The sequence below is a fragment of the Vipera ursinii genome, assembly GCF_947247035.1.
Source record: "Vipera ursinii genome assembly, chromosome: 3".
Classification (NCBI taxonomy): Eukaryota; Metazoa; Chordata; class Lepidosauria; order Squamata; family Viperidae; genus Vipera; species Vipera ursinii.
Window position 1 is genome coordinate 85,290,304 of NC_139516.1, and position 14,974 is coordinate 85,305,277.

Genomic DNA, 14,974 nt, shown 5'->3' on the forward strand with positions numbered 1-14,974 from the left:
AGTAGTCCAAGTCTATGCCCCAACCACCAGTGCTGAAGAGGATGAAATTGACCGGTTCTACGAAGCCCTACAGCACCTTATAGAACTAACACCAAAAAATGATGTCCTTATCATCATGGGGGATTGGAATGCTAAAGTAGGAAGCCAAAAGATAACTGGAATAACAGGCAAGTTTGGCCTTGGAGTACAAAATGAAGCAGGGCACAGGCTGATAGAATTTTGTCAAGAGAATACGATGGTCATAGCAAACACTCTTTTCCAACAACCCAAGAGACGGCTCTACACATGGACATCACCAGACGGTCAACACAGAAATCAGATTGACTATATGCTCTGCAGCCAAAGATGGAGAAGCTCTATACAGTCAGTAAAAACAAGACCAGGAGCTGACTGTGGCTCAGACCATGAGCTTCTCCTTGCAAAGTTTAGGCTCAAACTGAAGAAAGTAGGGAAAAGCACTAGGCCACTCAGGTATGAATTAAATCATATCCCTGTTGAATATACAGTAGAGGTGACAAATAGATTTAAGGAATTAGATCTGATAGACAGAGTGCCTGAAGAACTATGGACAGAGGTTCGTGACATTGTACAAGAGGTAGCAACTAAAACCATCCCAAAGAAAAAGAAATGCAAGAAAGCAAAATGGCTGTCTGAGGAAGCTTTGCAAATAGCTGAGGAAAGGAGGGAAGCGAAAGGCAAGGGAGAAAAACATAGATATGCCCAATTGAATGCAGAATTCCAGAAAATAGCTAGAAGAGATAAGAATGCCTTCTTAAATGAACAGTGCAAAGAAATAGAAGAAAACAATAGAATAGGGAGGACCAGAGATCTTTTCAAGAAAATTGGAGAGATGAAGGGAACGTTTAATGCAAAAATGGGCATGATAAAGGACCAAAATGGCAGGGACCTAACAGAGGCAGAAGAGATTAAGAAGAGGTGGCAAAATTACACAGAAGAACTATACAAGAATGAGCTTAACGTCCCTGATAATCACAATGAGGTGGTCACTGACCTCGAGCCAGACATCCTAGAATGTGAAGTGAAGTGGGCCTTAGAAAAGCTGAGCAACAACAAAGCTAGTGGAGGTGACAGTATTCCAGCTGAGCTATTCAAAATCTTAAAAGACAGTGCAGTAAAAGTGCTACACTCAATTTGCCAGCAAATTTGGAAAACTCAACAGTGGCCACAGGATTGGAAAAGATCAGTTTACATTCCAATTCCAAAGAAAGGCAGTGCCAAAGAATGTTCAAACTATCGCACCATTGCACTCATTTCTCATGCTAGTAAAGTCATGCTTAAAATCCTCCAAGCTAGACTTCAGCAGTATGTGGATCGAGAACTACCAGAAGTACAGGCAGGATTTCGAAGAGGCAGAGGAACTAGAGATCAAATTGCCAACATACGCTGGATCATGGAGAAAGCTAGGGAGTTCCAGAAAAACATCTACTTCTGCTTCATTGACTATGCTAAAGCCTTTGATTGTGTGGATCATAACAAACTGTGGCAAGTTCTTAAAGAGATGGGAGTACCAGACCATCTTATTTGTCTCTTGAGAAACCTATATGCGGGTCAAGAAGCAACAGTGAGAACTGGACACGGAACCACTGATTGGTTCAAAATTGGGAAAGGAGTCCGGCAAGGCTGTATACTGTCGCCCTGCCTATTTAACTTATATGCAGAGCACATCATGAGAAAGGCAGGGCTAGATGAATCAAAAGTTGGAATTAAGATTGCCGGAAGAAATATCAACAACCTAAGATACGCAGATGATACCACTCTAATGGCAGAAAGTGAAGAAGAACTAAAGAGCCTCTTGTTGCGGGTGAAGAAGGAGAGTGCAAAACTTGGGTTGAAACTTAACATTAAGAAAACCAAGATCATGGCATCTGGCCCTCTCAATTCCTGGCAAATAGATGGGGAAGAAATGGAAGTAGTGACAGATTTTATTTTCCTGGGCTCCAAGATCACTGCAGATGGGGACTGTAGCCAAGAAATTAAAAGACGCTTGCTCCTGGGGAGAAAAGCCATGGCAAATCTAGACAGCACACTAAAAAGCAGAGACATCACCCTGTCAACAAAAGTGCGTATAGTCAAGGCTATGGTCTTCCCAGTTGCAATGTATGGCAGTGAAAGTTGGACCATAAGAAAGGCTGAGCGCCAAAGAATTGAGGCCTTTGAACTGTGGTGCTGGAGAAGACTCCTGCGAGTCCCTTGGACTGCAAGGCGATCAAACCGGTCAGTCCTAGAGGAGATCAATCCTGACTGCTCTTTAGAAGGCCAGATCCTGAAGCTAAAACTCAAATACTTTGGCCACCTAATGAGAAGGAAGGACTCACTGGAGAAGAGCCTAATGCTGGGAAAGATCGAGGGCAATAGAAGAAGGGGACGACAGAGAATGAGGTGGCTGGATGGAGTCAGTGAAGCAGTAGGCATGAGCTTAAATGGACTCCAGAAGATGGTAGAGGACAGGAAGGCCTGGAGGAACGTTGTCCATAGGGTCGCGATGGGTCGGACACGACTTCGCAGCTAACAACAACAACAAAACTGAAATAAGATTTGCTTGAGGTGTTCATTTGCTCAGTATGCTTCCTGGAGGGATATCTATGTCTGCAGTTAAACCATACATATATCTTTCAGAAAAGACACACACACACACGCACACACACAAAATGCTTGCTATTATTTTAAAAGTTCTTTTCCCCTGCATTTAACGTGGTGCATATGTGCAGCTATCATATATATATATGATAGAAAAGCAAACTGTAGCTTGAAAACTTGCTGTATGGATTTATAGGGAATCAAAACAGGATTTGGTTAAAAAAATACGATTTCAATACAAGGAAATTGTATAGAGAGATCAAAAGCCAATGCAATCAAGTGGAAGGTTATGTTAATCACTAACATTAGGACTAGCAAGTGGCCTTTCTTGATGGGATTAGGTCACAGGTCATGCCTGATAAGGTTCATGACCTAGTAATATCTATATCACATGTGTTGTTTATTGTTTACTTTCATAACATCACAGCTCCCACTCTCAGTATGTATTATAACTACTGAACAACTCAGAATCTAAACCAAATCTTGTGATTTCTATTCAGCATAGGTAATATTCTACTGCAAAAGCTTCAAAACAGAATATTGAATTCCTTTCCTTAGATGTGTAAGTATTTTACTAACATCAACATATTAGTAGCTGAAGGCACTGTACTTTAAAAGCCTGCATTCAATTCCTGAATCTCTTATCTCTCAAGTGAATTAAGGAAGACTAAATCACTCTTTGAGTTAGGGAGAAAAACGGTAAGTCCAAATTTAGCAGAATGTATAAAAGGGAGAACTACATGTCTTTCTTTCTTGAAAATTACATGCTATCTGAGATTTCTACATAGGTCTTTGGGGATTTGGGGATTGCTAAGAAAATCTTGCTTCTGAAAGTGAAGATTTTTAATAGGCTTGCATTCCTGAACCTGGATGAGTTATGCTTTATTCTGATAAAAATAACTGAAAAGTCGCACGTGGACAGGTAGGGAAAATCTCTAATTACCAACAAAATATTAATAGAATAGAATAGAATAGAATAGAATAGAATAGAATAGAATAGAATAGAATAGAATAGAATAGAATAGAATAGAATAGAATAGAATAGAATAGAATAGAATAGAATAGAATCTGGAACGAACGTTGGAGGTCTTCTAGTCCAGCCCTCTGGTCAAGCAGGAGAACCTATACCATCTCGGACAAGTGACTATCTAGCCTCTTAAAAATCTCCAGTGATGGAGCGCCCACAATTTCTGGAGGCAAGTAGTTCCACTGGTTAATTATCCTTACTGTTAGGAAGTTTCTACTTAATTCCAGGTTGCTACTCTCTTTGGTCAGTTTCCAACCATTTTTCTTGTCTTGTTCTCTGGTGATTTAGATAATAGTTTGATGCCCTCTTCTTTGTGGCAGCCCCTCAAATACTGGAATACTGCTATCATGTCGCTCCTGTTTCTTCTTTTCTTTAGACTAGCCAAACCCAAGTCCTGCAGCCGTACTTCATGTTTTAGTCTCTAGGCCTTTGATCATTTTAATTGCTCTTCTCTGAACTTTTTTCAAGGTCTCAAGATCTTTTTTGTAGTATGGTGACCAAAATTGGTTGCAGTATTCCAGGTGTTATCTTACTAGGTTTTTATAAAGCAGTACTAATACTGTGCATGATTTTGATTCTATGCCTGTTTATATTACCCAGGATTGTATTAGCTTTTTTGGCTGCTGCTGCACACTGCTGGCTCATAGTCAAGTGATTGTCCATTAGGACACCAAGGACCTCACAGTTACTGTTTTTAAGCCAGGTCTCAGCTAATCTGTACTTAAACATTTGATTTTCATGCCTAAATGTAAAACTTTGCTTTTCTCCACATTAAAACTCATTTTGTTGGATAGGGCCTTGTTCAAGTTTGTCAAGATCTTTTTGGATCCTGAGCTTGTCTTCTGGGGTGTTGGCTATTCCTGCCAGTATGATGTCATCTGCAAATTTAATGAGTTCCCCTTCTATTCCCTCATCTAAGTCAATAATGAAGATCTTGAAGAGTACTGGGCCTAAGATGGAGCCTTGTGGTACCCCACTGCTTACTTCTCCCCATGTGGATGTAGTACCATTGAGGACTACTGTCTTGGCCAATCTCCAGTCCACACTTCTTTGTTATTTTAAAGCTAGATATATATTATGCAGCAAAATGAGAGATAAGGTACAACATGGTTTCACCTTGCAAAATTAAGAAGGTGGGCTTCAAATGGGTGTTTTCAGTTAACACCCTTTATGTTTTCATAACTCATAGCCTATCTAAAATGAATGCAACTTTTTCTTGAATGCTGAAACAATCTATACGATTTCATCTATAAAATAGAGGAAAGAGTCCACCCTTTTAAATACACAGCATTCAGTTAGCACAGTGTTTCTCAAACTAGATGTTCTGTACCAGCCTGCTACCGGCCCTGCAGAAAAGGCAGGGACAACCCCTTTACAAATGGCAAGAGGCTGGAATTACGCCTGCCAAATTTATAGCTACAAAAACAAACAAGACACGAACCAAGAAACAGGAGCTTTAAGAAACATGAACTATCCAAGCAGTTGCCTTCAGCAAACCAGCCCTCCCCACACATTCCCCTTATATTGAGTTCAGGGCATGGCTTCTCTCTGCCTCCTTCCGAGAAGCCCCATTGCCTTCCTCTGTTTACTCCTAATTGACTGCCTCCTGCATCGGGTGTCCTTGAACAGGGCCAGCTGTGGGTCATCTTCATTCACGCTGTCAGGCTCACACAGCTGGGTCTCCGTGGTGACCAAGTGGGAGGGGCCTGGCTGAGGGCTCTCATCAGCAAGATCTTCAACCCCCTCAGCAAGGTCTTCAACACCCCCCTCCTCCTCCTCTGAGTCGTCCGACCCAACTGCCGAACCCACAGGCTGACCCTGAATCACAACACTAGACAACTTTAAGATATCTCTATACTTCAACTCCCAGAATTCCTCAGCCAGCATTCATATGTAACAACTGCACCGTTATTTAAAAAAGGGTCCAGTAATCTCTACAGGCACTTATTTATTTAAAAGATTTGTATGGCTTCTCCTTTTAAATGTAACTTTGGGTGGCTTGCAAAAATAAAACTAATAACTATAAAATTATAAACCACAAAATAAAAGTAAAAAAACAACAACAACAAAACCCAGTGCAATCCATCGTACCAACCAGCATCTGCATTTCCTGCATTGGATGAAGAGAGCACATCTTTCTCCTTCTGTCCTGGCCACTTTTTACAGAGGCACAATTGAGAGCGTTTTTAACAAACTACATCACTGTTTGGTTTGGTGGTAGCAGTGCCTCAGATAGAAAATGGTAAGGACAGCCGAGAAGATTATAGGAAGGTTATAGGAAGCTTGCTCCCTGGTATTCAGGATGCTGCTTATAAGAGCTTTTATGTGCTTAGAGCTCAAAGCATTGTTAGAGACTCCACACACCCACTTTACGGTCTGTTTCTGTTGCTCCCCTTTGGGAGGAGGTTTCAAAGTATTTCTAGCAGGACTACCCAGTTCTGTAAAAGCTTTGTTCCCTATGCCATCCATCTGGTAAAGTCGCAAGATTCAATTTTGTTGTCATGCACACGTATACATAATCCAAACTAGACTGTGTTATTTCTCTGTGTCATATAATATATGGGGCATGTGCATATTTATTTATTTATGTCATATTTATGTATTGTATATAGGAGGTGGTGACCCTTTGAGAGCTGTATGCAACAAAATTTCACTTTAATGTATGCCGATTAGTGCACATTTAAAGTGACAATAAAGTTATTATTCTATTCTATTCTATTCTATTCTATTCTATTCTATTCTATTCTATTCTATTCTATTCTATTCTATTCTATTCTATTCTATTCTATTCTATTCTATTCTTCTGTTCTATTCTGTTCTGTTCTGTTCCGTCCATTCCTCTACTCTACTCTCTTTTCTAGTGCCATGGTCACTCCCTTGGGAAGCCCTACACACAGCTTACCTCTAATCCAGCACCTGTGTGGAAAAAAAAATCCAGCTCCAAGCTCTGCTTAAGGAGAATTTAAGGTTCTCCAATAGGAGGAGGAGGAGGAGGAGGAGGAGGAGGAGGAGAAGAAGAAGAAGAAGAAGAAGAAGAAGAAGAAGAAGAAGAAGAAGAAGAAGAAGAAGAAGAAGAAGAAGAAGAAGAAGAAGAAGAAGAAGACGTAAAGTGAACTGAACAGAAAGACTTCCCATTGTGATGAGGCCTTTTGACTTCACATTTCTGTGATTGTGTGTTGGTTTAGAATCAGCCTGTGAAATTGCACTATTCCTCCAGACACTCAAGGTGATTTTTAAGCTTTGTATAGCTTACCTCTTTTCTTCGCAGAAAGTAGCACAGCTCTTTTTACCACAGATACGTTTGATCTTTCCAGACCTGAAGAAGTATCCTTCAGTGTTCTGAGTGTGGCTTTCTCAAAGGACTTCCTGAGTCTTCAAGGCTCCAATTCTTCTTCCCTCACCTCCATTCCCAGAGAAACCAGCTTTGCTGTTTACCATAGACACAGGGAGTTTACTTCTCCCTTGACCTGCAGCCTTCTGCCTTTCTGAATTCAGCTCATCAAGGTGGGATGGTTTTGTTTTTGTTTTTCTGGATCTATGGTAACTCGTGACTTCCAATAATCCCTTTCTCATCTCACTAAACTCCTCCTTCATTATATCTTCTGGTGATCTAATACACATCTCAAATCAAGCTTTTTAAACAGAAAAGGTAAGACTTAGAAAGTTTTTGCTTTTGGTCCTCCCTGCCGTTGAGCTGCCAACCCCACTCCTCTATTTTCTGGCTAAAAGGGAGGAGGTGCTGTGAGTTACTCCCCTACTATGTTATTAGGCTTGTTCAAGCAAAGGCTTTGATTCCCCCATAGCTTGGTGTAAGCTCTTGAGGGAGCTGACTTCTTCTTAGTCTATATTCAGCATATTCATTTCTAGACTGAATGAGAATCTGCATATTCATGAGACATTAACCCTTTTAAAGTAAGAGGGAGACCCAGCTAGCTTGAATCAACATGATATCTTCTAGGAATACCTGTCCCCTGCACATGCGTGCTAGTCATTTCCAACTCTAGGGGCCAGTGCTCATCTCCGTTTCAAAGCCGAAGAGCCAGTGCTTGTCCAAGGACGTCTCCGTGGTCATGTGGCCAGCATGACTAGACGCCAAAGGCGCATGGAACGCTGTTACCTTCCCATCGTAGTGGTCCCTATTTTTCTACTTGCATTTTTACGTGCTTTCGAACTGTTAGGTTGGCAGAAGCTGGGACGAGTAACAGGCACTCACTCTGTTACACGGCACTCGGGATTCGACCCGCCAAACTGCCGACCTTCTGATCGACAAGCTCAGCGTCCTAACCCACTGAGCCACCGCGTCCCTTGTGATACACACACACACACACACACACACACAGAGCTCAAAAAAATAAAGGGAACACTTAAACAACACAATGTACTGTATTTAATAGTAGGATGTCTTATCTTGTGTTCCCTTTATTTTTTTGAGCAGTATATACATATAAATATTCATCCTAGGTATAATTTTGTTCCCAGGACTGCTACATCCCCTCCCCAAAATAAAAGTCTTGGGTTAAGCTATCATGACCTTTTGGAAGTAGTCAATTGTAGTGAGGCCATCTTCACAATAATTTCATTTTACTATGGGTCTACTTTAGTCTAGCACTGCATAGATGTGTTGTGCTAAAATCTGGTTGAATACCATCATCTGGAAGTTAACATCTCAGGGAAGGCTGCTTTAAAGTCAGTGCCTGTAGAACTAGGACAGGCAGAGCCAGGAGAGAAGTAAAAAGAAGGATCAGCCTAGAATCACTTTGTAGCCACAAACAAACTCCAACGTCCTTGACTTCCATTGACCCTTATCAAACTCTAACCAGTTGCTGACCATTAGTTGAAAAGTTTCCTGTGCGTAGATTTTTAGCAATAAATAAGTTAGACTGAACCTTTTGTGCCTGACAGTGCCTTCTTCAATCTTCAATATACAGTAAGAATTATCTTGTTTATTAAAGTTCAAAATCATGCAAAATTAAGAATCAATCTTAATTCTTTTCTCTTTATGCCTTCAGATCAATGCACCTATTAGGTTTATAAATAAAACTGACCGGGTCTAAGGCATCTTCTGGTTCCTATAAGCAAGCAAGTAGCTCCTACCCACATTCATCAATTAAAATGTATTCCCTACCTATTAAGTCAAACTGTAATAATTAAACTTTGCATCTTGAATATTGTGTATATCAAGTACTCCTGTGAAATGGCAAGACAATATAGTAGTAACACTCCAGTGGCTCTAAGATTCACATAAGCTGATATATACTATTTGCATTCCTGTAGAGCACTTGCTTGGGGTGAACCAATGTATCTACGCACCCTTCTTATGCACCCAACACTAGGTAAATCAATGGTCTATTAACTCCCTGGCAAAAATAATCAGGAATCTGTAATTGATTAATTCTTAGATCCATTAATCAGGCACTTGGAATAAGAACTCATTTTCAAAGTAACCATTAACAATAACTGTGATCAAATGAGACTTTCACACTGATTTGATTTTTATTTGCAGAGGTCATTGTTTTATTAATGAAAGGAAAATGAACTGCAGAAGATAGATTAAATAGCTTAGAATAGTGTACGGACCCAATTGCACATGATACAGGTGATGGAAATGAACAGAAATGGGAATGAATAATGCTTTTGCATCAGAGATACCACTAATGGTAATCAAGAAAAGAGTGAGATTTCCTATAACAAAAAACCAGAATAGAATATAATGCAGGGAGCCATGTGCAAATCTGTACGTTGGGGAAACAAAACAACCACTTCATAAACACATGGCACAACATAGAAGAACAAACCCATCAGGACAAAATTCAGCAGTCCATCTGCATTTAAAAGACAAAGGCCACTCTTTCGAAGACAGCAAAGTCCACAGAGGAACTGATGTGTAGGTTCGGAGGTTTTGCTTGATAACAAAATACAGGAAACCAGAAGTTGCCTTCCAAAGTATGTGTTTATTCATCTGAATAGAGACGGGCTTTTCTAAAACAAATGCGAAAAGCATCACATAGCAAAGATGTCTTATTTTTATACTATTTTGGTTATATAAGCACTTCACCCAGCAAAGCTGGCACTCAGAAGATTAAGACTTCGCCCCTTACGGCTGGCACACTATAGATAAGAAACTAGAAAGCAGAAGTAGCTAGCAGTTTCCCTTTTGGGTGTTTCCCCAGGACACCATCTGTTCACTCTAGGTGTTTCCTCGAGACATCATCTGTTCACTCTGGGTGTTTCCCCAAGAGTCTAGCTGTCCCCGGGTGAGTTAGAACATTGGGTGTTTCCTTTGCTGTCCTTTCATGACCCAGCATTCAGAGGCCTGCAAGTGACCAGAGAAAGAGGAGCCATCTGGACACATTCACTGTCCCCTAAGTCCTGGTCATCAGAACGGTGGTTTAAAAGAGGGGTCAAAGAGGCCATCTATGTCAAAATTGAACACCCTCTCTCAACAGAGGGGGAGAGATACGACATCATCTATCTCCAGTCTACAACACAGTCCTTTCAGCGGTTCCAAGAAGGCGCCACACACATTTGCACTACTCAGGTGACCCTGATGACACAGCTAAACCTCCAGGCCTCAATGACTCTCTAAAAGAATGCAAATGACCAGCTGTCTGCAAGGAGTATAAATCCTTCCGTTCCCCACCATCCAGTCAGAGCTGAAGAAGCTTCTTGGATGAGAAGAGAAACATCTTTGAAGGAAAACAAGAAAGTCCAGTTGCCTCGTGAAAAAGCAGCTTTGGGAAGGGATGGAAGAGATGTTGGAATTCATTTAGTCCAAATTCACTAATATAGCATTCCCAACAGATCTGCCTCCTTCAATGAGACTCCACCGCCTGGAGGTAATCCAGAGCAATTCTTACTCTTAGGAACTTTTTCCTGATGCCCAACCAAAATCCATTTTCTTTCCATTTAAATCCATACCTTCTGAAATAATCCTAGACCATCCTGCTCCATCTTCATAGAAGTCCTTTAATACACGTAGTCCTCAACTTACAATTCATTTAGTCCAAACTTATAACGCCACTGAAAAAAGTGACCTTTTTTTACCATTTTTCACACAGATGACTGTTACAGCATCCCCGTGGTCACACGATCAAAATTCAGACACTTGGCAACTGACTTATATTTATGATGGTTGCAGTGTTCTGGGGTCATGTGATCAACTTTTGTGACCTTCTGATAAGCAAAATCAATGGGGAAGCCAGTTTTACTTAACAAATGTGTACTAACCTAACAACTTGCACTTAACAGCTGTGGCAAGAAAGATCATTTTGTTGTTGTTAGTTGCGAAGTAGTGTCCAACCCATCGTGACCCCATGGACAAGGTTCCTCCAGGCCTTCCTGTCCTCTACCATCTTCTGGAGTCCATTTAAGCTCACGCCTACTGCTTCAGTGACTCCATCCAGCCACCTCATTCTCTGTTGTCCCATTCTTCTCTTGCCCTCAATCTTTCCCAGCATGAGGCTCTTCTCCAGTGAGTCCTTCCTTCTCATCAGGTGGCCAAAGTATTTGAGTTTTAGCTTCAGGATCTAAGAAAGATCATACAATGGGGCAAATACCACATGTCAATTCTCTGGCTCAGCAACAGAAATTTTGGGCTCTATTGTAAGTCATAAGTCAAGAATGACCTGTATTGAAGGCAACTATGGTTCTCTGCAATCTTTCTACGCTAAACATATGCAGCACGTCCAACTAAGTTTTCCTTCCTTCCCTCCTTTCCTTCCTTCATGCTGGTGGTTCTCATCCAGAAAAGCTCTGCTTCTTAAAGTCTTTTTTAAAATGTACTGCTCAGTCTAATTGTATGATCTGACCAACGCAGATTAGAGAAGAATGAGCATTTTTCTTGACCATGACATTTTACTTCTGCAAATACAGTCTAGGGCAATGTTTTCTAACAAACTTCCCGAGTCCAATATAAATACATGCAAAAACCCTTTCCTAATCCTGCAATAGTTGCACTCTGAGCTTCTGTTTTAGAAAACACAATTCCTGACTGTTTTTAAGACTCACAATGGGGACTCCTGCTCAGACATTGACAGGATCTCTGCTATAATCCTGTTCACGGGGGAAGCACTACAGTGGCAGGTTGGATGCTAAATGCAAATAATTTGAGAGAAATCAGAAAAATTGCAAGGCAGTGTCTGTAATATCTACGGTATAAGAACAATCCACGCACCATTGCAAAATGTGAAGAATAGAAAGAGATGTTAAAAAGGTCAGTGGCTCTTACTTCATTTAGCACCGCATACTCTTGCTGCCAATTCAATTTTCCTCTTTAAGGAAAAGGTAGAAGAGTGGGGATCAGAAAAAGGAAAGAAGGCGAGGTTGTCAGAATACAAGCTAATTTGAGGGCTAATCCACATGGAGCTCCATTTCCATCTGTCCTGTTTGCCATCGTTCGCTCCCTAGAGACTAAAATGGACGATCTGAAACTTGAGCTGGCCACGAACAAGGAGTGTATATCGGAGGTGGTGACCCTTTGAGAGCTGTATGCCATGAAATGTCATTTTGATGTATGCCGACTGGTGTAAATTCAAAGTAACTTTATTTATTTATTTATTTATTTATTTATTTATTTATTTATTTATTTATTTATTTATGAATGAATGAATGAATGAATGAATGAATGAATGAATACTGTTCCTTTCATGAGGATTTCTGCATCTGCTTAGAGGTGCATGGTAAAAAAATGACACACCAAACAAAGTTCACAGTTAATGTTCTGCCTGTAGATCCCTTCTCCTACTCAACTTGAAACAGAGCCATTGACTTTCTAGCAATATTTAGAATTCAAACCGTTACGGGATTAATGTGTTTTTTTAAAAAAATTTCTGCTTAGCACATCACACTCTTCACCGATAGTCGAAGGAGATGCAGCTGCTACTTATAATCTATAATACTTGAAAACTGAAGCACACTTTACTCAGTGGTACAAACATCTAACAGCCACATCATTTAAAAACAGTCTGTTGGGGAAAAGAAAAGAAAAAAAAGGATCAGCATACACCTGGATATGTGGAAGACATGTCCAGTATCTTTGGTTGTCATCCTTCTGCAGAATTTTAAACACTGTATTCTCATTAAAACCCAAGAGATTTTATTGGGATAGCACAAATTTATGAGTTTACCTATTAGACAAAGTTGTTTTAAACAGGTGCGAAACTCAGCTCTGCATTCACTGGCTATAGCTTGACAATTATATTTTTATATTGTTTTAGGCTGAATCACTTTTATAAATTTATTTAAACGATCTGCTGTTAAAATGTCTATTCTTTTCAGAAACGAATGTTTACATATAATTTATATCTGGTCAGTATATTTGCTGTCATAGCTGAGGATTCTGGTTGCATTTGTTTACAGAATGGCAACAGTTTTACAATTAAAAAGGGAGATGGATGACTGAGAGCTAATGCCAAATTGTTGGGTTGTTGTTTTTTTTTTAAAAATATATCGCTTCTATCTTCCTTTCCGCTACTTCTCCTTCCAATCTCTCTTCTAGGGAATAGTCTACACAATTCTGCACAATCAATGAAAGAGCTATTTGATTGCTATTTGCTATCTATATTAAATTTGAAACTTGAAAGCCGCATAAGGCAGATGCAACAGATGATTTAACTTGTCATTTGTATTTAATACAATTTTCTTTCTTTCAACGTGCCTGATGAGCTTGACATTTTCTGGTGTCAGTGGCAAGTACCTTTGCATCTTAAGTACAATTTCTTATTAGATAAGTGGATTGCCAAAATAACGAATGAATATTGGGTACCCTCTAAATATAAATAGTAAGATTAGCTGATTTTTACTGAGCAAAATCACTCAAGATTAAGAGATTTGTGGGCAGGATGGGTAGGTTCGTAAGTGTGAAACCAACTTTGTATGTCTAGAAAGCAGTAGCCAAGGGAAATAACCCAAGTTAGTGATATCAGAAAAGAGCTGGGACCTTAGAGGTCTTCTAGTCCAGCCCCCTGCTCAAGCAGAACTTATACCATCTCAGACAAGTGACTGCTCAGTCTCTTCTTAAAAACCTCCAGTGATGGAGTACCCACAATTTCTGAAGGCAAGCTGTTCCACTGCTTAATTGTCCTCACTGTTAGGAACTTTCTCCTTAATTCCAGGTTACTTCTCTCCTTGATTAGCTTTTGTGATTGTGTGATTGAAAGGATGAAACTTTCAGTGGCAGTTTTTCTTCAGTATCTCCAAATCTGTATCAACTTTCATGATTTTTCATGGATCATGGATTTTTGAGAGTGAAATAACTACTGCACTATTAGTTTAGGGGAAATGTATTACCTGACTTTCTTTTTTTTTAAAGGAAGCAAATGTTGCTTCCTTTTGGTTGCCGTTTGGAGATGTAGCTTTATAATGATGCTTCAGCAGGGACACGTTAGCTCCTCAAGATAGACTACACCAGGAAGCAGGCCAGGCATACTGTATTATAAAGCTGTAACAACATAATTTTGCAAGGCCTATGCTTCCCTCCTCTTCAAGGTCATACCTCCAGCTCCCTTACATGGCCACACTTACCTACTCTTCCTTGGGCTCAGAAATGAACTAGGGTGAGCCCATTTAGCATTTCTCAGGGAATACCAGGTTTGGGGCACTCTCTGAATTAGGCATCAACTGGGCCAGCAATAATTCACAGGCTCAAAAGAGGAAGGGCAAAAGATCTGGATTACAACCAGCAGCTCCAAAAAAGTGACTCTTATTGTGTTCTCTCCCTTGTTCCAAACTTTAAAAGAGAAAGGCAGATTTTTAATATTGTAATCGTTGTAGCTGTATTAATTTATCAAGGGGAGGCATCACAAGGTTAACTGCCTCCATGGGTTTTTTTAAAATTTGGGCAGACATGAAGGCTACATAGTTGTGTAGCAGAAAACATGACTAGCAGCAGTAGCATCTTTCGCTGAAGCATACTCTAAGTAAGATAGAAAAGCAGAAATCTCTTTAGAAGAAAATTTCTGAGAAACTACTGGACATTGTTTTCTAATTGCTTTAATAGTGATATGAGGAATATTACAAGGAGGATTGCAAATGGAATATCAGATATGGCGTTTGCACTGTGCTTCATTCCACCTAACATTAGGGTAGGTTTATAGTCTTGAAAGCAGGGAAATGGGCAAGTTCTTGAGGCAACAGTAGTGGCAGACAGAAAAACAGGTGCTGTATCTCATCCTGCCGATTTTCTCAGTGGGATCAAAATGGTCAGACTGAAGTATCTATTCCAAAATTGAGTTTTTCTAGTCCTGTGAAATGACATTGGCTCCTGGGTCTCCTGAATAGGTGTAAGATCAATTGTTGGGGCTCATAATACCTTGGTGCTGGATTGAAGACACCAAATCATGTAATTGTTGC

At 40.2% G+C, this 14,974-nt stretch overlaps 1 protein-coding gene across 4 annotated transcripts in view; it reads right to left on the bottom strand.

Annotated features, from left to right (window-relative positions):
- PTBP2 (polypyrimidine tract binding protein 2) overlaps window positions 1-14,974 on the bottom strand; it is a gene marked incomplete at its 5' end in the record, with an annotated part of 116,530 nt that overhangs the window by 17,391 nt on the left and 84,165 nt on the right. The window contains 2 exons of one of the 4 annotated variants that reach the window (XR_014492100.1): window positions 9,557-9,599; window positions 10,853-11,151. The exons of 2 other annotated variants lie outside the window; for them this stretch is intronic. Of the gene's footprint in view, window positions 1-9,556; window positions 11,152-14,974 lie in introns of those variants that run through there. One more of the 4 variants, XM_083359418.1, reaches the window with a different exon arrangement.